The sequence below is a fragment of the Pinus tabuliformis genome, chromosome Q (genome assembly GCF_031772625.1).
Source record: "Pinus tabuliformis cultivar Carrire ecotype Pingquan chromosome Q, CPIR1, whole genome shotgun sequence".
Taxonomy (NCBI): Eukaryota; Viridiplantae; Streptophyta; class Pinopsida; order Pinales; family Pinaceae; genus Pinus; species Pinus tabuliformis.
This window is the reverse complement of record NC_142296.1, coordinates 1,033,158,739-1,033,181,284: the sequence shown is the minus strand read 5'-3', so window position 1 is coordinate 1,033,181,284 and position 22,546 is coordinate 1,033,158,739.

Sequence of the window (22,546 nt, the reverse complement as noted above, 5' to 3'; positions counted from 1 at the left end):
GAGATAACCATAAATACATATATGCAGTGGAAATAATACTTAATTTCATTCTGTAAAATACTGAAATATGCTTACAAACATAAATGGAAAGAAACCAGCTAGGGCGATTGTAGCGTATCTCTAAGAAGAGATGTGGCGGCTACATGCCTCTGAACTGTGTTATAATGAGGCTCAAAGGCCTATTTATTGTTGAGAAACAATGGAAAACCCTAAACATCCAAAAATCTAACCCTAAAAGATGAAACACCAAACTGTGGGACCCGTTTGGGTAAATTGGTGCCTCAACTTCCCGGGGTCGTAACTTTGGCATACGATCTCCGTTTGACGCGCACAGTATCTCGTTAGAAAGATCTATCCAAGAACTACAACTTTGGGAAGAGCAACATCAATCCATGGACCCATGTTGCTCCCAGTTTTCCCAAAAAACGTCGTTTAGGGCCTTAAAACGACTCCGGAAGTTTAGGACCCGAAAAACTGCTAAAAATAGTAAACTGGGCTACAATTAAGGAAACTAAAACGCTGAAAGAAACAATGGTGGGGGTCCAAGTGGATTTCATAGGTGGCCACCAATATCCACCTGAATCAAGCGTCGACATAACAACCTTCAACTTTCCTGCTTGCACGAATTTCCATTTCTCGATTCTGAAGGTGAGCTTTTAGTTTTTTATTAAGGTGGTTTATTGGAATTTTGAGTGACTATTGTTTCTTTTCATTATAGTTTTCCCATTCCCGACACATTAATGGAATTACTTGGATTCCATTGTTGTTAGCTTCATTGGCCCGGTTCCATACATTACATATCCAACAATCATTGCACTCCATGAGATGACATTCCTTTTAGGCATTTGGTCAAATTGCTGGCATCCAATCTGCAATTTACCACGACCACGCCTGATTCAAATCCAGTTTAGCCATTAAAAACAATTGCATAAATACTCTTCGTTAGTGACTCCGTGGTGGATTTTATCTATTTTTGTGAGTTTTTGTAACACATTTTATAGATAAAAGAAATCATGTCTTTGTGTACCGTATTTTGACTTGGATTCATTATATTGATGAGATGGCTAACATGATCAGTAGCATATAGACAGACCATCGATTCAACTATTTGAAAAATGTTGGTTGCAATTAATTTATCTTAGGATAGAGCCAATATGACAAATTGATGGGAAGACCAAGAAAGAAACAAGGATATGGTACAGATGTCTAATGTCAATATTACTTGAATACTGCTCGACTGAATGTAAGTATCATATGTGAAGTCTCCATGCACTCAAAGTAACTTGTAGGTTCTGTCACATCCAACGAGAGTTCCAAAAAGTTGAACCACACTAAAGCTTTAACAATGATGTTCAAAAGCTGGTACTCTAAATTCGATTCAATTGAACCACACTAAATGCAATTTAGGAGTGAGGAAAACTAGTGGATTGTGTACTCTACAAATTTGTTTTTTATTTTGACTTGTTATATTTGTGATATAAAGATTAGTTTCTCATACATTTTATAAAATGGTTGTAGACAACTTTTATGTTTTCTACCACAGTACAATGCAAAAAGATGGGCAGTTAAAACTTTAAAATTAATCTTTTGCACAACTTGATAATTTTTGTTATTTATGTTTGCATTGTTGAAACAATTAGATTTGTAAAAGTATGTTTTGCACATCTTTATAATGTAGCTCATATATATATATATATATATATATATATAGAGAGAGAGAGAGAGAGAGAGAGAGAGAGAGAGTTAATCTCGATGTAGTTAGTGAATTTCGAATATATATATATATATATATAGAGAGAGAGAGAGAGAGAGAGAGAGAGAGAGAGTTAATCTTGATGTAGTTAGTGAATTTAGAATATATTAAATTATACATTTTATTTACTATTATGTTATAGGGATTGCAAAAAATTTATTATTTTTTAATTTGTATACATTGTGGATGTTTAATTTTAAACATTATATTTAAAATTATTAATTTTTTTTGCATAAGAAGTAGGTACTAAGCACTCCATATTGCACTTGTTTATATCTAATTTAAACTTTTATCATAAAATCACAAACTAGCATGAAAGAAATGTTTAAAATCCATTTTTATAAAAACAAAATATAATTTTTGTTATAAAAAAAAAAATAACAAAAACTAAATATATTTGTTTAGAAAAAAAAAATTACTAAAACTAAATATATATTAAAAAAAACGAAAACAGTAGAAATTAATTAATTTTTAAATTACAAATATTTTTTTAGAATTTTTTTAAACACTTCCCTCCATTCTAAAAAGAAAAAATAATAACAGAAATAGGGAGAGGCCAAAAATATTTCGTTCTAAGTGTTTCCCACCATTCATTCCACTCACTCGAGTTATTTCATAAAACAGAGCTAAGTGTTATTTTACACTCTTTTGGAAAAGCTAACAAACCAAAGAGCTCTAGAAATAATTTTTTTTTAACATTCTTGTTCATATTACAATTCTAAAAATTCCATCTTACCCAATTTTCAACTAGACCACAATAATTTAAGATATAATATGAACCCACTCTCTAGAGGTAATGAACTTGAGCATTTTAATTCTTGTTGGCACATTTCAAACTCTGTTTCCATGTTTTTAAGTCCTAACCAAGTTTTGTAGAATGCCCAACTTACCTTACCTTACCTTTCACTCTACCTAAACCTAGTGTCATTGAAATCCCCCTGCTTACATCACTACATACATTGTATTTAGTGCTAAACTCATAATAATATCAAAATATTTTTAAAAACTTCATGGTTTAGGAAGTTCAAAATCAGCTGGATTTAGAGCTAAATTGAAATCAAGATTTTATTTTTCTTTTACATTATAATTTAGGGAGTTCAAAACAATTTGAATGGAATCATTGTCGTCGCTGGGTATAATGGATTTAGTGTGATAATGGATAAAACGAAGTAATTATTTATGAGAATTAGTTCTTGAACAAACATTAGGGTCCATTAGATCATAGAGAAAAGTTAAAAAGAACTCAATATTTCATGTGACATTCATATTGTATGTGAATTACAATTGTAATTTGAACTAAAGCTTCCAATAACTCTTAATTTACCAATCGTGCATGGACATCATAAGAAACGTTCACAATAGAATATGAAGATGAAATGGATACCTACTTCATATGCATTAAAAAATGCTTCTACTACTTAATGTGAATTACAAGTGTAATCTTAGTTGGATCTCCAATATATCTTAAACCATATTTTCATTTTATTTTTTAGTACTATTAAATGTTATTATGTCCTACCTCATTTTATGGTTAGCATTGTAACAAAAATATTCATTGTGCTATGGAATTAATACTAACATGTAATATTGATTTTTTTTCCAGAACGCTACAGGTAATGACCACGAAGATGATGATACAGACTATGTTGAGCTTACATCAGATATCAGAGATGATGATGATGAGGATGGAAATGTCATTGGTGATGATGATGTGGATGAGATTATCAGGATGGTCAGGATGATGATCATGGAAATGACCTTGAGGATGATCTTGACTATGATATTCGCAGTGCTAGCTAGCCATGTGTTATTTTTTATATTTAGTTGGGATATATTAATATGGTAATCATACACTTGAATTTCAGTTGATTTGAATAATGATGATTATACTATTGGTAGTATCTTGTTACCTTACGAATATGTTGAAAATTGTTTACATTTTTTTTTTATGAAGAATTATTGTGTATGATGAGATTCCTATTTTTTTTATTGATGTTGTGAATTTACCATAGAATAATGATATCTATGAAACTTTTTGATTTGGTAATCATATATTGACTTTTAGTTTATTTGATTAAATATGATGATGATATTATCATTATTATCTTGTTATTTTATGTATATATTGAGAATTATCAACATTATTTTGATGGAGAATTATTGTGTATGATGATATTACTATCTTTGGATGGATGTGGTGAATTTACCTTGGAATAATGATATTCACGAAATATTTTGATATGATAATCACACATTTGAGTATTAGTTGATTTGATTAAAGATGATGAGGATATTATTAGTATTATCTTGTTACTTTATATATGTGTTGAAAATTGTCAATGTTTTTTTTATGGAGAATCATTATGTACGACGATATTACTAGTTTTTGATGTAAAGTTATGAATTTACCTTGGAATAATGATATATGCGATAGATTTTGATTTAGTAGTCATATATGTATACTGAAAATTTTCAATGATTTTTTGATGGAGAATTGTTATATATGATGATACTGCTCTTTTTTCTATGAATGTTGTCAATTACCCTTAAATTTGGTTATAAACATTAAGTTATCAATTTGAATTGTGATATCTTCTTAAATGATATTTAGAAACTGTAAAATATTTCACTATATAATTGAAATTAGTAAAATGAACCCATAAAGAGGGTCATAAATGGAATAAAAGTACAAATCTAAACAAGAAGCCAAAAGTCGATGTTACAATGGATGCAAAATTGGGAGTAGAATTGGATGTTAAACTAGCCATCAAAACAAGATGCAAAGAATGACACAAAAAGGGATTTAAAGTAGAATTAAAAAGGGGTGCAACATTAGACACAAAGAAGGGAACAAAATAGGGCATACAAAAGGATCAAATTGGGCACAAACAAGGATGTAAAAATGGACACCAAAACGAGGATGCAAAATTGGGCGCAAAAAATGATGTAAGAAATGACACAAAACAAGATAAAAAATGAGATTAAAAAGGGGTGAAACCAAGGATGCCATATTGGATGCCAAAAATGATGCATGACTAGATGAAAATTCAAACTCAAGTCTAGGTGCAAAATAAGATGCAAATGTGGCAGGAAAAAAGATGCAAATTTGGATGCCAAAAAGGATGCAAAATTAGACACCAAAAAGGATGCAAAATTGGACACAAAAGTAGAAAAAATGGTGAAAAATTGTACATAAAAATGGCTCAAATTTGGATGCAAATTGAGATGCAACATTGAATTCAAAATGAGGTGCAAAAAATGATGCAAAACTTGGTACAAAAACAAATGCAAAAGTAGACGAAAAAAATGGCTCAAAATTGAACGTAACATTAGACAAAAAATGGGATATAAAGGTGGACGCATCACATGGTTCAACTTAGGATGAAAATTTAGATGCAAATTTGGATGCTCAAAAGGATGCAAAATTTGATGCAAGAAATGGTGTTAAAAATGATGTTAAATTGGATGCAACAAATGATGCAAAATTAGATGTAAAATATGGTGCAAAATAAGATGCCAAAAAGGGAGACAAATCAAACACAAAAGTGGTTGCAAAAAATGGTGCAAAGATGGATGCAAAATTTGGTGTTAAATAAGATTCAACATATGGTGCAAAATTGGATGCACAAAACAGTGCAAAAAAAGGCACAAAAACTGACGCAAAAATAGATGTAAAAATAGGTACAAAATTAGAAGCAAAAAGTGGCATAAGACTAGATGCAAAAACTGGCACAAACTTGATGCAAAAAAGGCACTAAATCGGATGCAAAAGATGGTGTAAAACGTGATGCAAATAACGACACACAACTAGAAGAAAAGAATGGCACAAAACATAAAGCAAAAAAATGATGCAAAAATAGATTCAAAAAATGGCACAAAACTAGAAGCAAAACCTATTGTAAAACCAAATACAAATCTGGGTGCAAAATATGATGCAAAAAAAAGGATGAAAAATTTGGGGCATAAAAGGATACTTTAAAAATTTTAAAATAGAGCCAAATTTAGTGCCAGAATGCTCATCCCAATATAGAAAAAGATGCACTAGAATCTAGTGCTAAATCTAGCGCACATTGCATGCTTTGTTGTAGTGTGTGAAAACTGGTGCAGATGTGGGACGTCGAACGGTTGCTCAAGAAGGCAGGGACATCATCAAGATTTTGAGACCGTTCTTTACAACTACCTTCACCTGGGATAATCGAATGACTAAACATCCTCCCATCAGCTAACATATAATCTAATGGCCTAGAGTGATGACAAATGGGTTGGAGGAAAGTTGTTCTCAAAGGGAACGCCTTACGGCGTAGTTAAATTAAAAACATATATTCTATAAGAAAGTCGCTTTAGAGAATGAAAAGTATTTTTTTTATTTGTTTATTAATCTATATAATTAGCAAGTTTAATATGCAAGTGTCTGCCTCTAATGCAATAAATAATTAATAAAAAACTATTGTCAATGGGGTAAACAATTCTTTATATTTATAACTATTTTTAAACATATTTTTCTACGTAGAAAAGTTACTTATATACGTGCTATGTTAAATGGAATGAGAATCAAATGAACTTTATATTGATATTATGAATAAAAGTATTGTTATAGAGCTAGATGTTGTTTATACGTGTCTTTTGTACATTATTGTTTTAATGTATGAAACATGCATCCACGTTTTCACTACATAAAATACACATTCAAACTTCATAACATATACAATGCACATCAGTGTATATCATAAATGTGGTGACATATTATATATTATTGATTTAATTTTACAAGGCTTTTAATATATAAAATGTCCATAAAAATGATTGAAAAATAGCTTTTATACACTATTAGTATTTCAATTATTTGATGATTGTTGTTCATAATTAAAAAATTAATCATATACAATCAAATAAAGAATATAATATTATTGTAATATCATAATATGTTATTACATTTAAAAAAAAAATAGTCTTTAAGTGCGATTTTTGGGAAAAAATTTAGGTTTATTTTTTGATTTAGTTGTCTAGAAACTTACAAAGATTCTAAAAAATAGCACTTAAAGACTACTCCCATTTTGAAATAAAAAATATAATATTATTGTATTCCATTTACATCATCATTAATATCAATAATTATTAATTAATAAGTTAATTATCTTACCTTTATATTAGAACTTATTTTACATATTATTAAAATTTGAAATAAAAAATATAATATTATTATATTTCATTCATATCATAATTTTTATTTTGTTTATTAAATATAAATTTTATATTAACTTTTTAATTAAAAATATCACATTAAAAATAAAATAAAATTACCATATTAACTTCAATAAGTTTATCATCATAGTCTCAAATAACAAAGTTATCCATAATTTTTTTTATGAATATCTTATTATTGTACATTCGCATCAAATAAGCTATATCATGTGAAACAAATTCAAACCAATCAAATAAACCATGTCATTATCATCTCAAACAAATTCAAACCAGCTTGCATATATAATGTTCTAATAAATCTTATATATGTTATATCTTATATATATAGATATATGTAAAATATATATATATATATATATATATATATTTTGATATATTTATAATGTAATATAAATCTTGTATATTAATTTATATATATATATATATAAATAAATTTTGGTCATTAATTTATTGAATATATAATGTACTAATAAATTTTAGTGGATTCATGTGTAAAATTATTAGAGCATAGATATAGATCTCGCTGAAGAATAATGATACAAATTTGCAATAATTGAAAAAAAAATTGGAAATGAATTCAATTAATCAATATTGGTTTGTGAATTAATACATAAAACAACTAAGTTAAGCTTAGTTGTACATGCAATAACTACGGATAATTAAAGCTAACAGAAGCTAAGTGTGTTTTATGTTATGTTAATATGCACATGCACCACATGCAAGCATTGGAGTTAACTAACTAAAATCAAGTGCGCAGCACATGTAAGCACTTGTGTTAACTAACGCACATCACATGCAAGAACTAGAGTTGAACTAAAGCTAATTAAGGCTAACTAGGTGCATGTACACCAACATCCCCCCTTAAGCATAACTTAGGTGAGTGTGATGCAAAATGAATGGGTCCTGACAACAAGGCCATTTTATGTACCCATGTACAATGCATGAAAAAGAGGAAAGAGGGAAAACCTAGTGGGAAGAAAACCCCCCCTCAAAATATAATGCAAAAAGTAGAGAAAAGACAACTGCTAGGCAATTGTGTCATTCATCCCGGCACGATCTCACAAAAATTGAAACTTCTGCTCAGTGAATGTCTTAGTGAAGATGTCAGTAGTCTGCTCAGAATTGGGACAGTATTGTAGATCGATGATCCCATCATGAATCAGTTCTCTAATGAAGTGCATGTGGATCTCGATATGTTTGGTCCGCTTCCACTGCACTGGATCCCTACAAAACTTTAGCGTACTATGATTATCACACCATATGACAGTCAGACGATGGAAACTAATACCAAGCTTAGAAAAAAAAGTTGTAGCCAAATGGCTTGAATAGTGGCATTGAATTCTCCTTTGTACTCAGCCTCTGTTGATGATAAAGCACTGGCAACCTGCTCCTTGCTTAACCCACAAATTGGGTCAGTTCCAAACTAAGTACATAACCATAGGTGGACTTTCGATCAAGGTTGTTGCCAGCCCAATCTGAATCTTTGAACCCAATGAGATACAGAGAACAATTAGCTGCATAATGGATCCCATAAGTTATTATCCCTTGGACATATCGAACGATGCACTTTGCAATTTTCTAGTGTAACTCATGTGGCTCTTGCATGTATCTGGAAACTTCTTCTATGGCATATGAGAGATCATAATGGGAGTGAGTGAAATAAAGAAGAGTCCCCATAAGCTGACGGTATAATGTGCAATCAAAAAATGGTGTGTCTTTTCCATTCTCAAGCTTTATCCCTGATAAGAAATATGTGGTTGTTGGCTTGCAGTCGCTCATGTGAAATCATGCCAAAAGATCTCTAACATACTTTGGTTGAGAAATGGTAATCCCAGAACCACTCTGATTGATTTCTAGTCCAATGAAAAAATTTAGCAAGTCCATATATGTCATAGAAAATCGATTATGCAATGCAATTTTAATCTTAGCAATGGCAGAAGTTGAACTACCTGTTATCAAAATATCATATACATAGAGTACTATGATCAACAAGGAGTCACTTTCCTTTAAAAAATAAACATTGGAATTATATTTGCAGCATACAAAATTTTGAGATAACAAATAGGAATCCATCTTTAGGTGCCTGCTTGAGCCCATAGAGAGACTTCTTTAGTTTGCATACCAGAGATGAATTTTGCACATATCCCTGCGGCTGCTCCATGAAGATTTCCTCCTAAAGATCACAATGAAGAGAGGAATTCTTCACATCCATATGATGCACCTCCCATCATCTTTCCACTGCAATGGAGAGAGCTAGCCGAATGGAATCCATTTTTGCCACTGGAGCAAAATTCTCATCATAGTCAACACCATGTACCTTCTTAAAACCTTTTTCCACCAACTGTTCCTTATGTCGACTAACTTGACTATCTGCTACTTTCTTGGTTAGGTAAACCCACTTGCACCTCACAAGTTTACGATTAGAAGGTAACGAAACAAGATCCCAAGTCTAGTTCTCAATGAGAGAGTTGTATTCCTCATCCATAGTTCATTCCCATTTAGGATACCCAACTGTGTCTGCATAGATTTGTGGATCAAATGCATGCATCATATAGGTGTGCATAGACATGCATGGCTCCATAAATAAGAGTTCTTTTGGAGCATCCTCAAACTGCGGTATAGTGGCAAGATCATCTAAGAGATCACTCATGTTGTGCCATTTTTGTGTTGGAGTTGGTCAAGAATCTTCTGAACTACATGAGGAAATATTATCTTGATGTTCAAAAACTAGTGGTCTAACAGGTATCACAAGAAAAGACTCATCTAGATCAAAATTCTAATCTAAAGTATCATCTGCATACTCATCAACTAGTGGTGAGGGAAACTTTGTAACAAGTTCATCTGGTGGTGCATGTAAAGCATCTTCTACAAACTTTACACTCCTTTCGATAAATAGCTCTTCAATGTTGATATCAAGCAATTTGTACCCTTTGACTTCATCATAATATCCAACAAACATGTATGCCTTAATCTGAGGCTCCAAAGCCTTTCTTTTCTCTTTATGAATGTGGGCCCATGCTCGAGATCCAAAAATGCATAAATGACTCACTTTAGGTTGCATGTCAGTCCAAGCCTCAAAAGGTGTTTTCCTAGTAACATATTTATGAGGAGATCTATAATGGATGTATGAGGCACAATTGATAGCTTCAACCCATAACTTTTATAAAAGGGATCTTGGATGCAACATGCAATTGGTCATCTCTTTCCCAGATCTATTCTTCCTCTCAGCCACCTTGTTTTGTCGTGGAGCGTAAGGAATTGTATGTTGCAATTGTATCCCTACTCCATTACAACGATTCTAGATATATTTTTTGACATATTCCTTCCCATTATATGTGCGGAGGATTTTGATGCGTTTTTCAGATTGATTTTCTGCATGTGCCTTGAAAATATTTAGATGCTGAAAAGCTTCATACTTGAGTTACAAGAAATAAACCCAAGTGAATCTCGTGTAATTATAGATAAATGACAAGAAATATCTTGCTTTGCTCATTGAAGGTACTAGAAATGGACCCATGAGATCATTGTGTACAAGCTCTAAGGGTGAATAAGCTCTCCATGCATGCCCCTTCTTGAACTTGTCTTGTTGATGCTTTCCAAGAGCACATCCATTACAAACACCATTTGAAAATTCAATGGCTAGAAATCCTTTAACCATCCATTGTTTTCTAAGTTGTTGCATGTATTTGAAATTCTAGTGCCCAAATCTCTCATGCCAAATCCTACTTTCTTCATTTGCATTCGTAAGTAGCAAAATAGAATTTGACTGAAGAACAAAATAAAAAAATGTATGTAGATGAGATTAATCAATTACCTTGCCAAATGCAATCTTCAAGTTAGTTTCCATATCATAAATTCTCGTGGAATCCGAGGTAAAATCCACTTTCCTTCTATTGCATGTGTGTGTCATCTGATACATTGAAATAAGATGCACAGAAAGCCTTGGAATATGCAAGACATTCTCAAAACTTCCATCTTTGAATTGCACTGTTCCTTGTCAAGTTGCTTCAACTACAGAATTATCCCCCATGATAATAGGAGGTCCCAAGTATGCCTGTAGATAAGAAAAGGGTTCCTTTGAAGAATTAATATGATGCGAAGCTCCTAAATCGATGATCCATTCTTGCAGTGTGGAATGAAGGGAAATCAAAGCATGACCATTACTCCTTGTTTTTTATGGTTTTTCCACCGTCTTCTTCTTAGCATTTTCTAGAATTTTACGACCAAGATTATTTTGCTAAAGAGTCTTTGTCATCGGATCAATAGTCTTCTGCATGAGAGAGGGTTTAGGATGATATCCTCTGTTACAATAAGGACACTTGGAGTTTCCTTTCTTTCCTTTCTTACCCTTGGAGTTGGAAGAGTCATTTGGAGGTTTTGGATTTCCTCCCTTTCTTGGATTTGGATCTCTTTCCTTTCCTTTGCCTTTGGATTGTTGATTTGGTTTCATGTTAGAATCTCCTTTTTCATGCATGGAAAGTGCATGTGAATTTGAAGACTTTAATGAAACCATCTTGATGAGCTTATCATGCTCATGAATGAGAGACTCAATAAATGCATCAACTTTGGGCATTTTCCATTTATCTCCAGTTGCAAGTCTAACTATATGAAATGTAGAAAAAGAAATATCATATTCAAGATCTAATTTAGAGAAAATAGAAAGGATCAATTGACCTTCCAATTTGGATTTATCGATCCCATAATCCTATAATTGTAGAAGCAAATATTTGAATTTTGTAAAGAAATCCTGAATGTTCTCAAAGTTGTTTGGATATAAGGAATTTAGTTCATTTTCAAGAATATGAGGCCGCATCTAATCCTGCTTTCCAAATAAGTTCTCCAAGGTTGTCCAAACTTCATTTAGAGTGGTGCATGTGTCCACATGGAAATGCAATGCTGGAGATATGGTCAACAATAGAAGACCAAAAGCCTCATCCATCTTGTTGAAGTATTTGGAATTTTCAATGGCGGAATTAGGTTTAACCTTTGTATTCATAACTATCTGATACAAACCTTTGCCTCTGAGGTCAAGAAATATCTCTGGCTTCCATTTGAAGTAGTTATACAGAGTAAGAATAGTTCAAGATGGGAACTCCATTCTTTCACCTTGTAGTTGTAGCAACAATTGCGATAGTTCTCCAATATTCTGATCTACAAATCAAATCTCCGAACAATTTCCAATTCTTGATCTTCAAACCTACAAAATATTGTTCATGCACCTTCTCTAGACCCCTGTAGCTTTGATACCATGTAAAATTATTAGAGCACAGATACAGATCTAGCTTAAGAATAATGACACAAACTTGCAAGAATTAAAAAGAAAATTGGAATTGAGAATGAATTCAATTACTCAATATTAGTTTGAGAATCAATACATAAAGCAACTAAGTTAAGCTTAGTTGTACATGCAATAACTAAGGATAATTAAAGCTAACTGAAGCTAAGTGTGCTTTATGTTCTGTTAATGTGCACATGTACCACATGCAAGCACTAGAGTTAACTAACTAAAGTCAAGTGCACACCACATGTAAACACTCGTGTTAACTAACGCACATCACATACAAAAACTAAAATTGAATAAAAGCCAGAGACATGAGCGCCGAGCTCTACTCCGATTCTTATTTAGTCTATAGTAATTTCACAATACTATATAAATCATTTTTGATCATCGTCCTCGGAGAAAGGCAAAGGATTACAACGTCTTTAGTGTGTACCTTTTCCTAAGTGCATCCCTTATCCTAAGTTAGAGAATAATTATCTTTCTTATATTCATATTAAAGGTCTCAGAAGATATAAGCTTATCTTCAGGCTAATACTCTCTCTTTTTAACGCGCTTTTTATTTGAATATCAAATTGGTATTTTTTTGGGAGAGAATTTAAATCAAACATGTTCTCTAACATTGGAATTGTGTCAAAAATATTACAAGTGCGGTACGGAGCAGACGTACATAGTCATTTGATAAATTCACGGACTTTGTATCAATTTTTTTTTCCAAGGGATAGAGGTTGGAATCTTCAAATATAGTGTAAGTTGCGTTAGTGAGCATATGTACATATTTGTTTGATAAATTTGCTTAGTATTAAATATATATATATACGAATTGTTTTTATTATGATTTTTTTTAAGTTTTTTTTTTTGTCTAATTTCTCTAAAATCCAGCAGAAATTTATTGAAATCATTAGTTTGATGGGTAAGTCTCTATAATCGAAGTACCTTAGGGTTTTTTGAGAGTATTGAATCCATATATACAATCAAAAAACCAGTTTAAATAACACAAATCAAAGGTAAAATTTTCGGCCGATTTGGTACCAGAAAGTCCAAAAAATCAGACTAAAAACATATATAATTTTTAAAAAAATCACCCAAATAAATTTATTGCCCCATTTTTTTTAATCGAAGCAACACACGATATTAGCCATATAAATCTAAATTTTGAAATTCCTATTCAATTTATTTATTTATTAAAACCTAAAAACACAAGGCAATATTAGCCATGTAAATCTAAATTTTGAAATTCCTATTCAATTTATTTATTTATAAAAACCTTAAAAAAATGGTTACTATTTTGATTATTGGGATACATGAGCACTTAGTTTCAATGCAAACGCCAGATTGAATTCAACGATAAGTGAGCTTCCTGAACATTGGTGGTTAGCGAACTCTTCGGTTTTGAATGGCCACCACGTGGCGCCTAGCTTCTTATGCTTTCTATCTCAAATATTGATAGTTGGCATTTCGTTTTCATTGCTCTGACTGTACGTCATGTTCCAACCGTGAAATAAAAGAAACGTGGCAAGTGGTTGTTTTTTTTTTAATTATTATTTTTAATTTTATTATTATTATTATTATTTTTTATAAATAATTTTTCAATTTTTAAAATTAGTCATTTCCTTAATATGAGTTAACAAGAAAATAAAAATTAATTTTAAATAATTTAAAAATTATTTTTAATTTTCAAAATATTTGTAATATTTAGTTTTTTTTTAATTTTAATAAACTTTATACAATCTATTTAAAATTTTTAGAACTATTTAAAAATCAGGTTTTTTTTTTTACTAAAAATAATTACAATATAACTTACCTATCAACCAATATAATAATAAGATACATGATATCAAGTATATATAATTAATAATAAGATGCATATATCAAGTATATGTAATTAATACTAAGATGTATGATGTCAAGTATATATAATTAATACTAAGATGTATGAGATAGGTATATATAATTAATAATAAAATGCATTACATCAAGTAAAATAAATGTATCTTCATTTTAAGTCTTAGATATGAGGACAAAGTCTGTACTACTTTTTAAACTCTGACAGAGTTATTTCTAGGAGGGTATTTCATTTGTGGTTTTGAAACTTTAATTTCCAAACAAGTATTAGGAATCTCATGATTGTTTTAGGTTTTGCAACAGTGCAAGATATAGGAAGGCGATGGTAGATCCCTAGACTAGGAGGGGGTCAGTGGGAAGGTGGAAATGCTGCAGGGAGGGACATATGCCTGAAGATAGGTGGTGGTACTCGACCAACACATGGATTGTACCTGTCAACACTGTGGAGGGCCTAGGGAATGAAGAATGGGGATCATAGATATAGGTTAGGTTTGTCACTAGGGAGAGTTTACACCTTTCAGTTTACAATCACTCTCGTGATTCTCACTTAGTTGCATGCGCCCGTTGAAGGAGATAACAACAGTTTTAGTTTTTTACAGTGAAGTTTCATCCTATAGTCAAGAACAAGAAATGGTCAACCAACGGGAATGCAGGGATTTGGAGCACAAATCGGAGGATATCCTATCGGTTTGGGGGTTGGATCTTACACAACAGAATCTAGCTAAAGCTATTTGTCTAGATAGACTGCTAGCAGGGAAGTGGAGAGGCTCAGTATGTGACTAGTGCCAGGATGGAGGATTAGGGTTGTTGGAAAATGGCATGCGATGTGATTCTAAGGAGGGTGTATGACGTTGGAGACAGCGATGCTTCCAACGGGAGGTGTAGCAGATGCGACGATAGAAAACCGGGTAAGCTTAAAAAACTTTGGTCATTTTCATTCAACAGGACTGCTTTCTAGAGGGCTAGAAGATATTGTTATCAACAGCGGTTTTAGGGGCATTGAAGGGTTAAAGTCTTATTTGGTAGTAGATTTGGGTTAGTAAGAAGTTGTTAGGGGGAAAAGGCTAGATAACACCCTTGCATGCAAGAGCCCCTTGGAGCCAAAGGAAGGAGAGCCCTTCAAATTCCATGAAAACCCTTCTCTGGAGATTTTGGCGGGGGTAGCCACCCTCCAGGGTTTCAGTGTCCATCAAGAAGACATACCCAAAGTATTAGTGGTTTTTAGTGGACAAAACAATGAAGGTGCTTTTGCGCCCATCCCGAAGGTGTTAGTAGAAGGGAATCAGGGTTTAGAGATCGAGGCAAAGGGTGACCGAATCCCAATCCTAGGAGGGGTAAGGCATCTGGTAGTTGCAGGGGGGCATAATAGCTGGAACCAAAGACGGGAGACACGGTTAAGGCCACTCTCCGAAGAAGGTATCAATGAGAGGGAGGATCAGGCGGAGGCAAGGGAAGCAGGAAGGAATAAAAACATAGGGACAAAGAGCAAGAAAGGGAAGCTAATCAAAAGGAAGGCAGTAAGTCTGAATTTGGCGTTGGGTGTTGACATACAGATCGATAGGGTCGTGGAAGCTAAAGAAGTTACATTGGTTGGGAGACAAAAGGGGAAGAAATACTCGGTAAATCACATATCAGAATGGATATCAAAAGCATGGATAGAGGCTCTGGATAAACAAGTCGAAGTGACCACACTGGCTAGAGGCTCGTTCATGGTTAAATTCAACAAAAAGGAAACATCAAAATGGGTTTTGGGGCGAAATAGGTGTTTTGCGAGAGCACCAACCTTGTTCAAAAGGTGAAACCCTTTGTTCAATGCCTAGAGACAGAAGGTGGCTAAGATCTGGTATGGGTTTGTCTCTCGGGACTGCTCCGCATTTATGGACAAAGGTAGTGTTTAGAGCCATTGGAAATACCTTCGATTCTTTTTAGGCAGATATGACATTTAGGGAAACAAGGGACAAGAGTCTTCCTATAATTATAATAAGATTGGATCTATGGGAGGGGTTGGTTGAGGAAATTAGTCTTCAATACTAAGACAATATTCACACCTAGATTATTGATTATGAATAGCTTCCCTTTCACTGTCATAGATGTCATAAATATGGTCATTTAGCTCGGGACTGCCTTCTAGGGATCAGAAGGAGAAGGTGAACCAAAGGGGAAGTTTGAAATCTTGATCATACTCAGAATGCAAAAGAGGAACTAGTTCGAGCTGAGGATTTGGGGACTTAGCAAGAAGGAGAACAAGTGTCGATAGAACCACAGGAAGTTCAGGATATGCGGATAGAGAATGAGGTTGTGCAGGAGTAGATTGAGCCTTAGGAGATAATGCATGAGGACCTGGAGGTACAAGCTACTATTGCCCTAGTGAGGCAGATGGAAGGTATTGTCTCTTCTCCCCTTTCCTATGCCATGAATTCTTTCAATCTTTGCTCATGTCTCTCCCGAGGCCTGGTCCCTCCAGGCCTGTTTCTATTCAAAATATGCATGTTGATTATGTGTCTGAAGCCCTGGATAGTATCATCACATCAATCCTGGAAATTCAATTGAATCAAAATAAGACAGATGACCCAAAGACCTTTCTCTCTTTAGGGAAGATAGTGAAGAAATCCTTCTATTACCTTCGCTCTAAAGATAAGAAAGATATCCCTGAGGGAGTAGTGGGAGGATTGGGAGTCCTTTAGAACTCAGTTAAAAAATGAAATACTAGAGGGAGGAGATCAAACATGTCTAAGGCTCAACAAAGAGAAATAATTGACATATCAGATGGGAAACAATTATCCATTCAATGGGCGTTTAGAGTAGTGCAGTCCCCTGTCAAAGTGATCCAATAATTGTGTTGTCCTTCAACTGTCGAGGCTTTTCTAGTACTGCTAAAAAACTTGCACTTAAAACTTTGTTCTGTAAATAATATCCTGATGTCATTATGCTCCAAGCAACGCTGGGATCTGGAAACTTTCCCTAGAAAAAATGTTACCGGGATGGACTTTTTTGACTATGGATGCCAAAGGAAGATCTCGGGGTTTGGCATTGGAAGTAAAAGATTGCAGTGTGAAATTACTAAAATCTTGGGGGTCAGATTTAGTGGCAAGGGCAAATGTTTTCTCAAGGGAGCTATACTCTGACTTGTTGGTGTTAAGTATATATGGGTTGTGTCAGGATAGGGTTTTATTATGGAACAACCTTTTTTCCAAATCTTTTATGAATAACCCGAATCTTTAGGTGGGGGTATCTGAATTTTTCATTGGATATGTCAAAGACCTAGGGTCCTGCAGCCCAATCGGACCCTGTCGCTGACCTTTTCTTGAACAAGATCAGATCAGGAAAAATTATAGATATAAACATGATGAAATCCAAGCCTACTTAGAGGAATAAAAGAGTGGGGGAGGCCATAATAGCTAAGAGCCTGGACCGCTTCCTACTAAAAGAGGAAATGTCTTCTAGGATTCCTTGCTTTATACATTGGGTGGGGATAGGAGGGGATTCAGATCATCTGCCTATCCTACTAGAAATGAAAGGACGTAATAAAAAGTCGAGGTCTCCCTTCAAATTCAACCCAACTTGGCTCAAAGATACCTCTTTCATCAACCTTGTTAACGCTACCTGGAGACTGCCAGTCGATATACAGGGGTACTCACAGGCCCATTCTTTTGTGGAAAACTTAAAGAGAATGAAGAATAAAATAATAGAATGGGCAAAAGCTAAAAAGATTAAGGAGGAGTCTGACTTAAGCATGATATGGGAGGAACTAGACCTATTGGAAAGTCTGGAAATGGATGGATATGAGACGGAAGAAAAGAGGGAAAAGATTAAACAATGGGATAATGAAAGAAGGAAAATTATAAATAATATAGAAGAACAATGGAGACAAAAAAATAAGAGTTATTTGGTTAGCAGCAGGGGATGAAAATTTGAAATTCTTCCAACATTGTGCAAAAGGAAGGAAAAACACAAACACCATTTGGGGGTTAAAAACACCAGAAAGGGGCATAGAAACACTTCTGATGACCTAGCCTCACTGGGAAGGAACCATTTTAAAATTTTATTCAAAGCTCCTAAGGAGGTCTCGATTGCATAGGTGATCCGGGTTGCCCAATTTTTTCCTCGATATGCGGAGGAGGAGAAAAACGATTTTCTTATGACTCCAATGTAAAAAGGGGGGTGGAAGGGGATCTAAAAAGTATGTAGAGAGACAAGATCCCAGGCCCTAACGGGTGGACAGTGGAATTTTTCCAGCACTTTTTTGACCTGTTAGGGGATGAACTAATAAGGGTGGTGGAGGAATCTCGGGTAAATGGAGCGGTTTATGAACCTTTCAACTCTACTTTTTTGGCCTTAATTCCTAAAATAGAGGACCCCTCTTCTTTTGAGGAATTTAGGCCTATCTCTCTGTGCAACTGCATATATAAAATCATAGCCAAAGTCATTGCAGTCTATATGAAACCTATCATATCAAGCAACATATCTAAGGAATAGTTTGGGTTCCTAGACGAAAGACAGATTCATGAAGCAATTGGGGTGGCTCAAGAGACACTACACAACATCAAGAGGAGTAGGAAAAAATGAGTGATTGCAAATATCGACCTATCAAAAGCATATGATAGAATCAAATGTCTCTATATTCATATGCTAATGACACACCCGAGATTCAGCATCAGTTCTATTAACTGGGTGATAGGATGCATTACAAATTGTTAGTTTCGTTGTATTGATCAATGGGGTAGCCTCCTCTTTCTTTCATAGTCAAAGAGGACTGAGACAAGGCTTCCCACTGTCTCAACTCCTTTTTTCACTAGCAAGAGACGGTCTCAATTAGTTGATATTGGCTGGGAAGCGAAGAGTAGACTTAAAAGGGATCAACGCTGCGATAAATTTGTATATCACTCACTTATTGCTTGTTGATGATATATTGTTATTCAGTGATGGAAGAAGAAGTGATATTATGCATATAAAAGAAGCACTCGATCTCTTCCTAGTATAAATAGGTATGTCAATAAATCCCCAAAATATCTTCCCTAATTTTGGAAGGTCTCTCTGGGATGGAAACTACTAGGGTTACTTAGGCCCTCACTTTTGAAGCTAATATGATGAAGGATAGTTTCAAGTCCCTGGGGTTCCATTTAAAACTGAACTCTTACAAGAAACAAGAATGGAATTTGTTGGCATTATGACACAGGTTTGGCACTATGACACAGGTGTTGTCCTTGATGGTAACTCACTCAGATGACAGATCACAGTTCAGGCTCTCAAAATGAAGGAAAAAGAGATATACGCAGGTTCCACTTAACCAAGTCACGTATACATGCAAGATAGCTGATCAAAAGGTGTGTATGCATATACACACACTTCCATGCACAAAAAAGTGCATACAGTTTTGAAAACTTGGTTTTTGGTCCTTGGTATTTGGACCTATGGTTTTGGACCATGGTATCTCATCCGAAGTGTTGAACCCAGGTATTGGTTCTAAGTGGTTTTGGACCATGGTATTGAGTAAGGCCTAAGACTATAAAAGGGGAAGGAGATCATTAGGCAAGGGCACTCAAGGATTGAATATCTTATGAAGAGCAAGATCTAGAATATTGGTCATTGGGTTATGGTGCATAGCTGGATTTGAATCAAGGAGGAACCTGAGCACTAGAAGAAGGATAAGTTCTATTGATGGGTCAAGATCTTAAGGCTTGAATAGAAGTATCTTTGTGTGATTTTGATCTGTTATATTTGGCACATGACTTGATCTATAAATCTGATAATCTGGGTATAACTGATGTCTGAATAATTGAAAAGGGTAAATTATCTTTTATAGATCTGTACGCAGGTTCAGCATAGCAAAGATGCGTATACACGTTGGTTTTGTAATTGAAAACAGCGTATGCACGCAGGTTCTACATATTGAAGTAGCGTATGTCTCATAAAATATGTTTTAGCTACTTCTGTTTATTATTGCAATGTTCTGGGTTCAGGATTGGTTTCCGGTTACTGTTACTGTATTCTGGTTACAACATTCAGAGAATTGATTGTTTGATTCGGTTTTGTTTGGTGCAAAGGAGATTCGTTGATCCAGATACGTTTGATGGTTGATTAATGTTATTGATGGATCCAGTCTGAAAATTTATGAAACGTGGTCCCTGGAAGAAAAGAGAAGGTTGTAGCCTTCTGTAGGTCAGCACCTACGTACTAGTACATTAGTTAGTACAAGAGCTAAGGGGGTTGTAGCTCCCTTCCAGGAGAAGTTGGAGAACGAGAGAGAAGATTGTAGCCTTCTGTAGGTAGAAGCCTGCGTACTGGTATAAGACTGCACCAGTACAGAAATATTGTAAAAAAAAGTTTCTTATTAAAAGAAGATAGAGACGAATTGCAGCAGGTGGTTTTCACCCACATTGGGTTTCCACATTATATCTTGTGTTCATGTGTGTGATTTCCTGTACTGTTTACTGCACTTGATTACTATTCTATGGTTCTGATACACAGATTAAGACCAGCTGACTAAATTAGAAGTCTGCAATATATACGCGGTTTTCTCTAAACACAGTTGCATATATACGCAGGTTTAATTAACAGAAGTAGCGTATATCAATTTGTTTATGGAAATGAAAATTTGTTAAATTGCTAATACTGATTCACCGCCCCTCTCAGTATTATTTCCAACAATTGGTATCAGAGCAGGTCCTTCAGAAGAAGCTTGATCGCTTGAAGGAAGATCTATCATCATGAGCAACTACGAAAAAGAGACATCCATCAGGCCACCAATCTTTGATGGGAGCAACTTCGTTTATTGGAAGGTAAGAACCACAGCCTATCTTCAATCTCTTGGTATAGAAGTTTGGGATATCGTGGAAGGAGGATACACATTTCCATCAACAACTCCTACAGATACGGCTGGTAAAAAGAAGTATGAAACAAATGCAAAGACGGTCAATACTCTACTGGGGAGTCTATCTCAATCAGAATTCGTCAAGGTTATGCAGCTCAAAACCACCAAAGAAATATGGGACAAGATCATTCTAAGCTATGAAGGAGACGATCAGGTAAAACGTGCAAAACTACAATCTCTCACAATTCAATATGGAGCTCTCAGAATGCATAATGATGAAAGTGTGGCTAATTATTTCTTACGTATAGATGAGATTGTTAATCGCATGAAAAACTTGAGTGAAGAGATAAAAGAAGTTACTTTAGTTGAAAAGGTTTTAATATTTTTGTCTTCTAAGTTTGAATCAAAAGTTTCTACCATAGAAGAAAAGCATAATCTTCAGAGTATCACCATGTCACAGCTGCATGGAATCCTAATTGCTTTCGAAATGAGAAAAGGGGGTCCATCAGACATAAGAGAAGCCACATTCAAAACTTTAGGAAAAGGAGAATACAATGAGTCAGGACATACGTCAGAAGGAGAGGAAGAATCAAACTTTGTCAAGAACCTTCAACAGGGTTCTAGAAGGTTCAGAGGTAAGATACCTTTCAAATGCTTTGCTTGTGGAAGAGTCGGTCACTATGCAGCCAAATGTCCTCATAAAGATAAGCTTGATAAAGGTAAGGAACTAGTTAAATGGAACAGAAAAGAGAACGTAAGTAAGAAGAGCTATTATACACATGAAGACAACGATGGACTTTCAAATAGTGATAAAGATGAACATGGTAATGACTATAGACTTTTGATGGCTTTTGAAGATGATGTGATCCAGGTGGATATTGGTGGACACCTGCCAAGTCCACCTGGACCCCCACCATTGTCTTTCTCAGTATTTTCAGTTTCCTTAATTGTAGCACAACTTACTATTTTTAGCAGCTTTTCGGGTCCTGAACTTCCGGAGCCGTTTTGAGGCCCTAAACGACGTTTTTTGGGGAATCCACCGCTAGCGATTTTTTTGATAAAAATCGTCTTTTCCGTCGTAGTCCTCGGAGAGATCTTTCCAACGGGCTATCATGTGCGTCAAACGGAGATCATATGCCAAAGTTACGATCCCGGGAAGTTGATGTACCAACTTACCCCCAAACGGGGCCCACAGTTTGGCGTTTCATCTCCTAGGGTTAGGTTTTGGAATGTTAAGGGTTTTCCATTGTTTCTCAACAATAAATAGGCCTTCGAGCCTCATTGTAAGACAGTTCAGAGGAATGTAGCCATCACATCTCTTCTCAGAGATAAGCTACCATCGCCCTAGCTGGTTTATTTCCATTTCTGGTTGTAAGCATATTTCAGTATTTTCCATTAATGAAATGAAGTATTATTTCCGCTGCATCTTTGTGTATATGGTTATCTCTGTAATTTGTTGTGTTCCTGTTTAAATCCGGATCAATGGTATCAGAGCCAGGTTTGCTTTTTCTCTGTTTTTCTTTGCATGTCCCCAACAAGGTCGGGATATAAGGAGTTAGGGCTCGAACTGGTTGAACCTTTGCAAGACCAGCCTCGCAAATCCCGACGGCCTCCCATGGTGGACGAGAAGAAAGATGAGGGGGCAGGAGATCCCATC